This window comes from Salmo salar, chromosome 11 (genome assembly GCF_965601325.2).
Source record: "Salmo salar chromosome 11, fSalSal1, whole genome shotgun sequence".
Taxonomy (NCBI): domain Eukaryota; kingdom Metazoa; phylum Chordata; class Actinopteri; order Salmoniformes; family Salmonidae; genus Salmo; species Salmo salar.
This window is the reverse complement of record NC_138301.1, coordinates 53,951,798-53,962,924: the sequence shown is the minus strand read 5'-3', so window position 1 is coordinate 53,962,924 and position 11,127 is coordinate 53,951,798. Positions and strand designations below refer to the sequence as shown.

General features: G+C 40.6%; 1 long non-coding RNA gene across 1 annotated transcript; it reads right to left on the bottom strand.

The window, feature by feature from the left end:
• Positions 1–4,057: 4,057 nt before the first annotated feature.
• Positions 4,058–6,483, bottom strand: LOC145858927 (uncharacterized). Its single transcript, XR_014379319.1, has 3 exons — positions 6,069–6,483; positions 5,038–5,079; positions 4,058–4,212 (listed from the first exon to the last, which is right to left on the bottom strand). It is a non-coding gene; the product is annotated as an uncharacterized LOC145858927 (long non-coding RNA).
• Positions 6,484–11,127: the final 4,644 nt, after the last annotated feature.

The window sequence follows — 11,127 nt, the reverse complement described above, 5'->3', positions numbered from 1 at the left end:
TACTCCCTGTATATAGCCATGTTATTACCTCATACCCCTGCACATTGACTCAGTACTGGTACTCCCTGTATATAGCCATGTTATTACCTCATACCCCAGCACATTGACTCAGTACTGGTACTCCCTGTATATAGCCATGTTATTACCTCATACCCCTGCACATTGACTCAGTACTGGTACTCCCTGTATATAGCCATGTTATTACCTCATACCCCAGCACATTGACTCAGTACTGGTACTCCCTGTATATAGCCATGTTATTACCTCATACCCCTGCACAGACTCAGTACTGGTACTCCCTGTATATAGCCATGTTATTACCTCGTACCCCTGAACAACGACTCAGTACTGGTACTCTGACTCAGTACTGGTACTCCCTGTATATAGCCATGTTATTACCTCATACCCCTGCACAGACTCAGTACTGGTACTCCCTGTATATAGCCATGTTATTACGTCATACCCCTGCACATTGACTCAGTACTGGTACTCCCTGTATATAGCCATGTTATTACCTCATACCCCTGCACAGACTCAGTACTGGTACTTCCTGTATATAGCCATGTTATTACGTCATACCCCTGCACAGACTCAGTACTGGTACTCCCTGTATATAGCCATGTTATTACCTCGTATCCCTGAACAACGACTCAGTACTGGTACTCCCTGTATATAGCCATGTTATTACCTCATACCCCTGCACAGACTCAGTACTGGTACTCCCTGTATATAGCCATATTATTACCTCATACCCCTGCACAGACCTAGTACTGGTACTTCCTGTATATAGCCATGTTATTACCTCATACCCCTGCACAGACTCAGTACTGGTACTTCCTGTATATAGCCATGTTATTACCTCATACCCCTGCACATTGACTCAGTACTGGTACTTCCTGTATATAGCCATGTTATTACCTCATACCCCTGCACAGACTCAGTACTGGTACTTCCTGTATATAGCCATGTTATTACCTCATACCCCTGCACAGACTCAGTACTGGTACTTCCTGTATATAGCCATGTTATTCCTCGTGTCACTATTTCTATATATTTGTGTTTATCTGTGTTGTTGGAAAAGGACAATAAGCATTTCACTGTCAGTCTACACCAGTGATTTACGAAAGCAAGTGACAAATAAAAAAATTGATTTTTCACCCAATCAGACAACCAGAACACTGTGTGGCCACTATTCTATAGGACCATCGTTGAATGTCATGTGACTACAGATAGTCAGGCTTTTATGCACTCACCCAGGTTACTGTGACATACTGTAGGTTAGACACCCCATAGAAATACTGTAGGTTAGACACACCATTAGTTTGGCTCAGGGTTAAGGATGGTGCTGCCCCTTAGTGGTGAGACATGGTACTACAGACAACCAGGGCCATGTGAAGCTGATGGCAGCAATTCTGCTAAGCTCCAGGAAGAGGATATCAATCACTGTGCTGTTGCTGAGCTCTGGGACAGATTACATAAAGCCTTACATAATGTTACCATTTAGCCACATGTGAGCCAAAAAAAGTCCTAAAGACAAATTTAAAAAAATAAAATACGTTATTTACATAAGTATTCAGAACCTTTGCTATGAGATTCGAAATTGAGCTCAGGTGCATCCTGTTTCCATTGATCATCCTTGAGATGTTTCTACAACTTGATTGGACTCCACTTGTGGTAAATTTAACTGATTGAACATGATTTAGAAAGCACACACCTGTCTATATAAGGTCCCACAGTTGACAGTGCATGTCAGAGCAAAAACCAAGCCATCAGGTCGAAGGAATTGTCCGTAGAGCTCTGAAACAGGATTGTATCGAGGCACAGATCTGGGGAAGGGTACCAACAAAGATTCTGCAGCATTGAAGGTCCCCAAGAACACAGTGGCCTCCATCATTCTTAAATGGAAGAAGTTGGAACCACCAAGACTCTCCCTAGAGCTGGCTGCCCGGCCAAACTGAGCAATTGGGAGAGAAGGGCCAAGAACCCGACGGTCACTCTGACAGAGCTCCAGAGTTCCTCTGTGGAGATGGGAGAACCTTCCAGAAGGACAACCATCTCCGCAGCACTCCACCAATCAGGCCTTTATAGTAGACTGGCCAGATGGAAGCCAATCCTCAGTAAAAGGCACATGACAAAACACTAGCAATTTAACTGTTAGTCTAGACCTGTTGTTCACCAAGCTCGAGAGGAATACAATGTGATTTGATTTAGTGTATAGCAGTCATGTCACATACTACATAACACATACCAGCCATGTACAGTATGCAGTCAGTAGCCCAGCACCCACGCTCTCATTAAACACTAATAGCTTAGTAACGTCCTGTCCTGTGCTGTTCCAGCCTTCCAAGGAACCATGTGTGAGCAGTTCCTTAGTTAAAGGACGATATCATCGTAGTGAAAGGACTATATCATTGTAGTGAAAGGACTATATCATTGTAGTGAAAGGACTATAACATTGTAGTGAAAGAACTATATCATTGTAGTAAAGGACTATATCATTGTAGTGAAAGAACTGTATATATCATTGTAGTAAAGGACTATATCATCGTAGTAAAGGACGATATCATTGTAGTGAAAGAACTATATCATCGTAGTAAAGGACTATATCATTGCAGTTAAAGGACAATATCATCGTAGTAAAGGACTATATCATTGTAGTGAAAGGACTATATCATTGCAGTTAAAGGACTATATCATTGTAGTAAAGGACTATATCATTGCAGTTAAAGGACTATATCATCGTAGTAAAGGACTATATCATTGTAGTGAAAGAACTATATCATCGTAGTAAAGGACTATATCATCGTAGTAAAGGACTATATCATCGTAGTAAAGGACAATATCATTGTAGTGAAAGGACTATATCATTGCAGTTAAAGGACTATATCATTGTAGTAAAGGACTATATCATTGCAGTTAAAGGACAATATCATCGTAGTAAAGGACTATATCATCGTAGTAAAGGACTATATCATCGTAGTGAAAGGACTATATCATTGTAGTGAAAGGACTATATCATTGCAGTTAAAGGACTATATCATTGTAGTAAAGGACTATATCATTGCAGTTAAAGGACTATATCATCGTAGTAAAGGACTATATCATTGTAGTGAAAGGACTATATCATTGCAGTTAAAGGACTATATCATTGCAGTTAAAGGACTATATCATTGTAGTAAAGGACTATATCATTGTAGTAAAGGACTATATCATCGTAGTAAAGGACTATGTCATTGTAGTAAAGGACAATATCATTGTAGTAAAGGACAATATCATTGTAGTAAAGGACACTGAAGCCTAGGCTGAGCTACAGAGTGAGGTAATTCAATAATCAAATGAGTCAGTGGAGGATTACAGACAAACAGATATAGAAAGACAAGCAGGCAGGCAGACAAAGCATCACTGCATCTCAATTCTAACTAGTAAATCAAATTAATATAAATACATGTGTGCATCTCAAATGGCACCCTATTCCCTATATAGTGTACTACTATAGATCAGAGCCCTATTCCCTATATAGTGGTACTACTATAGACCAGAGCCCTATTCCCTATATAGTGGTACTACTATAGACCAGAGCCCTATTCCCTATATAGTGGTACTACTATAGACCAGAGCCCTATTCCCTATATAGTGGTACTACTATAGACCAGAGCCCTATTCCCTATATAGTAGTACTACTATAGACCAGAGCCCTATTCCCTATATAGTGGTACTACTATAGACCAGAGCCCTATTCCCTATATAGTGGTACTACTATAGACCAGAGCCCTATTCCCTATATAGTGGTACTACTATAGACCAGAGCCCTATATAGTGCACTACTATAGACCAGAGCCCTATTCCCTATATAGTGCACTAGTTTTGACCAGGGTCCTATTCATGTCAGTACTCAGTAACATGCTGACATTGCTCCTAAGCCTGCGGTCTAAGGCTGTGTGGAATGTTCTGAGCTGTCATGAACTCTGCATACAGCACCACACTGGTTAGCTGAAACTGTTACACACAGACACACACACAATGAACAGAGTTAATGTTTCAGAGTACAACGTTTATGAAGCTTATATTCTTTATTATTTCTAATTACAATATTTATATATAAAAAAATGGAATCTCAATCTGTTCTTTATTTTCACAGTATTTGTGCTATTCATCCCCAGGTGCTGACCAACACAGAGCAGACGAGGACAACAAGATGTCCCTCAGGAAGACCTAGGAGGGAAACAATTACAGACATGAACTGTCATACACAGTAGAATATTATTATTATTGTTATTATTATAAAGGACAAGGTCACTCTCTTCTGCTACAATTCCAATCATGTAGGATATCAATTGAACATGGAAATTCAAGGGGAAAATGTGATATTTTGTCTCTTATTTCAAGGTTTTTTTAAAAAATTGAAAAGTAAATTGTAGAATTTCTTTGGATTTCATTCATTAGAACAGGGATGGGCAACTTTGATGGGGTGGCGGGTCACAAAGAATCTGAACTCAACGTGAGTGGCTCGCGGGTCTGATACCTACATGTGCATAACCCCACCACTACCACATTGTCAGTAAAACATTTTAGCAGCCCCCCTCTTGACATTAGAGAGACATTTCTTTATATTTTAGAGTTCATTTCGTGTAATTCTACACATTTTGCCATAGAGTGGAGAGAAATGTTTGTAGTTTTTAATATAATATCTGAGTGAGACTGAATAACAAAGTCAATGGGGCCCCCTGGCTGGTAATTCCATCATGATTCCTAAATTTAGATAGGTGGTCGTTAGACTAAGTTAGCAATCTGACATGACTCAGTGACTGACAACAAGAGAAAAACTGCTGATGGACAACCACATTTCGAAATCGCACCTTGTGTATTCTACTATTCTACCTAGCAACAGGAAGTTGAGACCCCGACTGAGTTTAAAAATAAATATATATTTTTATTACTATAATATTTGTGTTATTAATCCGAGGGCCTTCAAAAGGCATTCCACACAGTTGCCCATCCCTGCACTTGAACTACTGTATTCACATTCTGTGAATTTACCTGACTGAGCCCACCTGTTCGTCGGTAAGGAAGTGATGGGATCTAAAGACAGAAAAATACCAAACTCCCCATGAGAAGATGCAAATACACACAAACACATAAACAAAGTCAGACAATATAAACAAACCAACTCACCTGTCAAAATGATTAGCTCGATGCTAAAGTCAGACAATATAGACAAACCAACTCACCTGTCTTCACGACTAGCTCGATGCTAAAGTCAGACAATATAGACAAACCAACTCACCTGTCTTCACGACTAGCTCGATGCTAAAGTCAGACAATATAGACAAACCAACTCACCTGTCTTCACGACTAGCTCGATGCTAAAGTCAGACAATATAGACAAACCAACTCACCTGTCTTCACGACTAGCTCGATGCTAAAGTCAGACAATATAGACAAACCAACTCACCTGTCTTCACGACTAGCTCGACGCTAAAGTCAGACAATATAGACAAACCAACTCACCTGTCTTCACGACTAGCTCGACGCTAAAGTCAGACAATATAGACAAACCAACTCACCTGTCTTCACGACTAGCTCGATGCTAAAGTCAGACAATATAGACAAACCAACTCACCTGTCTTCACGACTAGCTCGATGCTAAAGTCAGACAATATAGACAAACCAACTCACCTGTCTTCACGACTAGCTCGACGCTAAAGTCAGACAATATAGACAAACCAACTCACCTGTCTTCACGGCTAGCTCGACGCTAAAGTCAGACAATATAGACAAACCAACTCACCTGTCTTCACGACTAGCTCGACGCTAAAGTCAGACAATATAGACAAACCAACTCACCTGTCTTCACGACTAGCTCGATGCTAAAGTCAGACAATATAGACAAACCAACTCACCTGTCTTCACGGCTAGCTCGACGCTAAAGTCAGACAATATAGACAAACCAACTCACCTGTCTTCACGACTAGCTCGATGCTAAAGTCAGACAATATAGACAAACCAACTCACCTGTCTTCACGACTAGCTCGATGCTAAAGTCAGACAATATAGACAAACCAACTCACCTGTCTTCACGACTAGCTCGATGCTAAAGTCCGTGAACTCGTGTCTCTTGCTAACGGAACAGACGTGAGATCCGAAGTCTTGCGTTCTGACCTCTGTGATGCTCAGAGTGATCTTCCTCGGCATGTAGTCCAGTGAGTAGCCCTGGGTGCAGTTCTGGAAGGCCTTAACATAACATATAATATAACAATATATGAAATTTAGCAGCCGTTTTTATCCAGAGCAATTTACAGTCATGCATGCATACATGTCTTTTTCTCGAAAGGGTGGTCCCAGCGGGAATCGAACTCACGACCTTTGGCGTTGCAAACACCATGCTCTATCAAAACGGTATTGTCCATAAGGTTTTCACAAGAAAAATTGACGTTTTGTCTTTGGCACTCTGGCTTACAGGGTAAAACGTAAAGATAAAACGTACACACAGCAGTCCACACCTTGTGTTTGATGTAGTGACAGAGGAGTGTGTTGCCTGGGCCTCTCCACTGGACAGACAGCTGTGGGATGTCCTGGTGGTCTTCATAGCTGTAGTAACATGGAAACTGTACTGTGTTCCCCGGCTGAGACAGGACTTTAACCGCACTGCCTAGGGTTAGAGCCACATACAGACCTATAACCAGTGCTCACTTGAGACATACTAAAGTATACTTGGCATTTAATCAGAAATGTCTTGGTGAAAAAGGTTATTACTTAATATTTACACATTTTACATAGTAATTATACACTTTTGTAATTTATGTTGAAAAGGTTATTGCTTAATATTTACACATTTTACATAGTAATTATACACTTCTGTAATTGAGAAGTCACCAGGTAATACCAGGTATTACCAATTGTGTTGAATTCTATTCATATCGGGATCTAGATCTTTGTTAGGAGACTTACCTCTGATGAATTCTATTCATATTGTGATCTAGATCTTTGTGTTGTGTTGAATTCTATTCATATCGTGATCTAGATCTTTGGTAGGAGACTTACCTCTGACAACCAGCTGTGACATCACCAGTCCAAGAGACAGTGCTGCCATCTTTCTACCAATAACAGTCAACAGTTTGCCCCACATTGGTCTGGCAGGTGACTGTCTAGAGGTTATTACAACTATACACCCATTATTTCTCTGATCAGGACCAGAGATACCTCACACTACAGAAGAGGAGTCAGTCTGCTAAATTAAATATCACTTTTGTTTTTAATGACCTGTCCTGACTTGACCGTTGGCATTGTGTACTAAATCCATAGTTACCATTGCAGGAAGGTACCTAATGTTTGGGATCATGTAATTCAATCACACCTGCAATGCAGAAAAAACACCTGGGGACACCCCTACAGCCATAGGTATTGTTAATAGCATTTATTTGAGTGGGACAGTGGAAGCTGATAAAAAGCTTCTTTGTGTTAAAAGTAAAACCAACGCAGTTCAGCCTTAATCACGGTTTTAGAGAAAAAACAATGAGGATTTTATACATTTCAAAATGACATCCTATGGGCTCAGGAACCAATCACATCAGCAGGGGTGGGCTCAGGAACCAATCACAACGGCAGGGGTGGGCTCAGGAACCAATCACATCGGCAGGGGTGGGCTCAGGAACCAATCACAACGACAGGGGTGGGCTCAGGAACCAATCACAATGGCAGCGGTGGGCTCAGGAACCAATCACAATGGCAGGGGTGGGCTCAGTGATTTGGAGGGCCCAGGAAGAAGCCATTCTAATGGATTTATAGTAAAGACATGTAATTTAACTGTAAAAAACGTGTTACTTTTTAATGTACCATGAACACAACCAGTCATTTAGTTTTCACTTCAAAAAGTAGATAACCTTTGCATGTTCATCCAAAAATAATCCCAGCATCCAAACAGTGCACTGTGCACCCGCCAACTTTTCCTAAGTTTCAAATGGCTGAAACTATCTCACCAGGAGAAAGCATCCGAGCGAGCGAAACAGCGCCCCTCTGTCTTACTATATGTAGCCCATGTATCTGATTCTGTCTGGCCAAAAAGAGTATGACATGCCATAATATTTATGGCTAGACAGCATCAGATACATGGGCTACATACACATACATGTCCTTTGCCTCTGTCTCCACGACGATGGCAGTATTATCTGCAGCGCCTGTCTACTAAAGAAATTAGTATTGTATCCTACTAAAGTCTAAGGGCCCGAGGCTGGGATTCTACTAAACTAACATGTGGAGCTGGGTTTCTACTAAGTTAACCTCTATGGGCTAGGTGGGACGCTTGCGTCCCACCTACGTAACAGCCACTGGCAGCCTGTGGCGCGATTTTCAAAACCTTAAAAATCCTATTACTTCCATTTCTCAAACATATGACTATTTTACAGCTATTTAAAGACAAGACTCTCGTTAATCTAACCACACTGTCCGATTTCAAAAAGGCTTTACAACGAAAGCAAAACATTAGATTATGTCAGCAGAGTACCAAGCCAGAAATAATCAGACACCCATTTTTCAAGCCAGCATATAATGTCACCAAAACCCAGAAGACAGCTAAATGCAGCACTCACCTTTGATGATCTTCATCAGATGACAACCCTAGGACATTATGTTATACAATACATGCATGTTTTGTTCAATCAAGTTCATATTTATATCAAAAACCAGCTTTTTACATTAGCATGTGACGTTCAGAACTAGCATACCCCCCGCAAACTTCGGGGAATTCGCTAACATTTTACTAAATTACTCACGATAAACGTTCACAAAAAGCATAACAATTATTTTAAGAATTATAGATACAGACCTCCTCTATGCACTCGATATGTCCGATTTTAAAATAGCTTTTTGGTGAAAGCACATTTTGCAATATTCTAAGTACATAGCCCAGGCATCACGGGCTCGCTATTTAGACACCCGGCAAGTTTAGCACTCACCATAATCATATTTACTATTATAAAAGTTTGATTACCTTTTGTTGTCTTCGTCAGAATGCACACCCAGGACTGCTACTTCAATAACAAATGTTGGTTTGGTCCAAAATAATCCATCGTTATATCCGAATAGCGGCGTTTTGTTCGTGCGTTCCAGACACTATCCGAAATAGTAAAGAAGTGTCGCGCGCATGGCGCAATTCGTGACAATAAAATTCTAAATATTCCATTACCGTACTTCGAAGCATGTCAACCGCTGTTTAAAATCAATTTTTACGACATTTTTCTCGTAGAAAAGCGATAATATTCCGACAGGGAATCTCCTTTTCGGCAAACAGAGGAAAAAATCCCAAAGGCGGGGGCGGTCGGGTCACGCGCATAAGCCCAGTGTCCCTTGATCGGCCACTTGAGAAAGGCGATAATGTGTTTCAGCCTGGGGCTGGAATGACGACATTCTGTTTTTTCCCGGGCTCTGAGCGCCTATGGACGACGTGGGAAGTGTCACGTTAGAGCAGAGATCCTTAGTAAATGATAGAGATGGAAAAGAAGTTCAAGAAATGGTCAGACAGGCCACTTCCTGTAAAGGAATCTCTCAGGTTTTGACCTGCCATTTGAGTTCTGTTATACTCACAGACACCATTCAAACAGTTTTAGAAAATTTAGGGTGTTTTCTATCCATATGTAATAAGTATATGCATATTCTAGTTACTGGGTAGGAGTGGTAACCAGATTAAATCGGGTATGTTTTTTATCCAGCCGTGTCAATACTGCCCCCTAGCCCTAACATTAACATATGGAGCTGGGTTTCTACTAAGTTAACATATGGAGCTGGGTTTCTACTAAGTTAACATGTGGAGCTGGGTTTCTACTAAGTTAACATATGGAGCTGGGTTTTTACTAAGCTAAAATGTGGAGCTGGGTTTCTACTAAGCTAACATGTGGAGCTGGGTTTCTACTAAGCTAACATATGGAGCTGGGTTTCTACTAAGTTAACATATGGAGCTGGGTTTCTACTAAGCTAACATGTGGAGCTGGGTTTCTACTAAGCTAACATGTGGAGCTGGGTTTCTACTAAGTTAACATATGGAGCTGGGTTTCTACTAAGCTAACATATGGAGCTGGGTTTCTACTAAGTTAACATATGGAGCTGGGTTTCTACTAAGCTAACATGTGGAGCTGGGTTTCTACTAAGCTAACATGTGGAGCTGGGTTTCTACTAAGTTAACATATGGAGCTGGGTTTCTACTAAGCTAACATATGGAGCTGGGTTTCTACTAAGCTAACATATGGAGCTGGGTTTCTACTAAGCTAACATGTGGAGCTGGGTTTCAACTAAGTTAACATATGGAGCTGGGTTTCTACTAAGCTAACATATGGAGCTGGGTTTCTACTAAGCTAACATGTGGAGCTGGGTTTCTACTAAGCTAACATGTGGAGCTGGGTTTCTACTAAGTTAACATGTGGAGCTGGATTTCTACTAAGTTAACATATGGAGCTGGGTTTCTACTAAGTTAACATATGGAGCTGGGTTTCTACTAAGCTAACATATGGAGCTGGGTTTCTACTAAGTTAACATATGGAGCTGGGTTTCTACTAAGCTAACATATGGAGCTGGGTTTCTACTAAGCTAACATGTGGAGCTGGGTTTCTACTAAGCTAACAAGTGGAGCTGGGTTTCTACTACGTTAACATATAGAAATGAAGACTGTATATATATATATATATAACATATATATATATATATATATATATATATATATATATATATATATATATATATATATATATATACTGCTCAAAAAAATAAAGGGAACACTTAAACAACACAATGTAACTCCAAGTCAATCACACTTCTGTGAAATTAAACTGTCCACTTAGGAAGCAACACTGATTGACAATACATTTCAAATGCTGTTGTGCAAATGGAATAGACAACAGGTGGAAATTATAGGCAATTAGCAAGACACCCCCAATAAAGGAGTGGTTCTGCAGGTGGGGACCACAGACCACTTCTCAGTTCCTATGCTTCCTGGCTGATGTTTTGGTCACTTTTGAATGCTGGCGGTGCTTTCACTCTAGTGGTAGCATGAGACGGAGTCTACAACCCACACAAGTGGCTCAGGTAGTGCAGCTCATCCAGGATGGCACATCAATGCGAGCTGTGGCAAGAAGGTTTGCT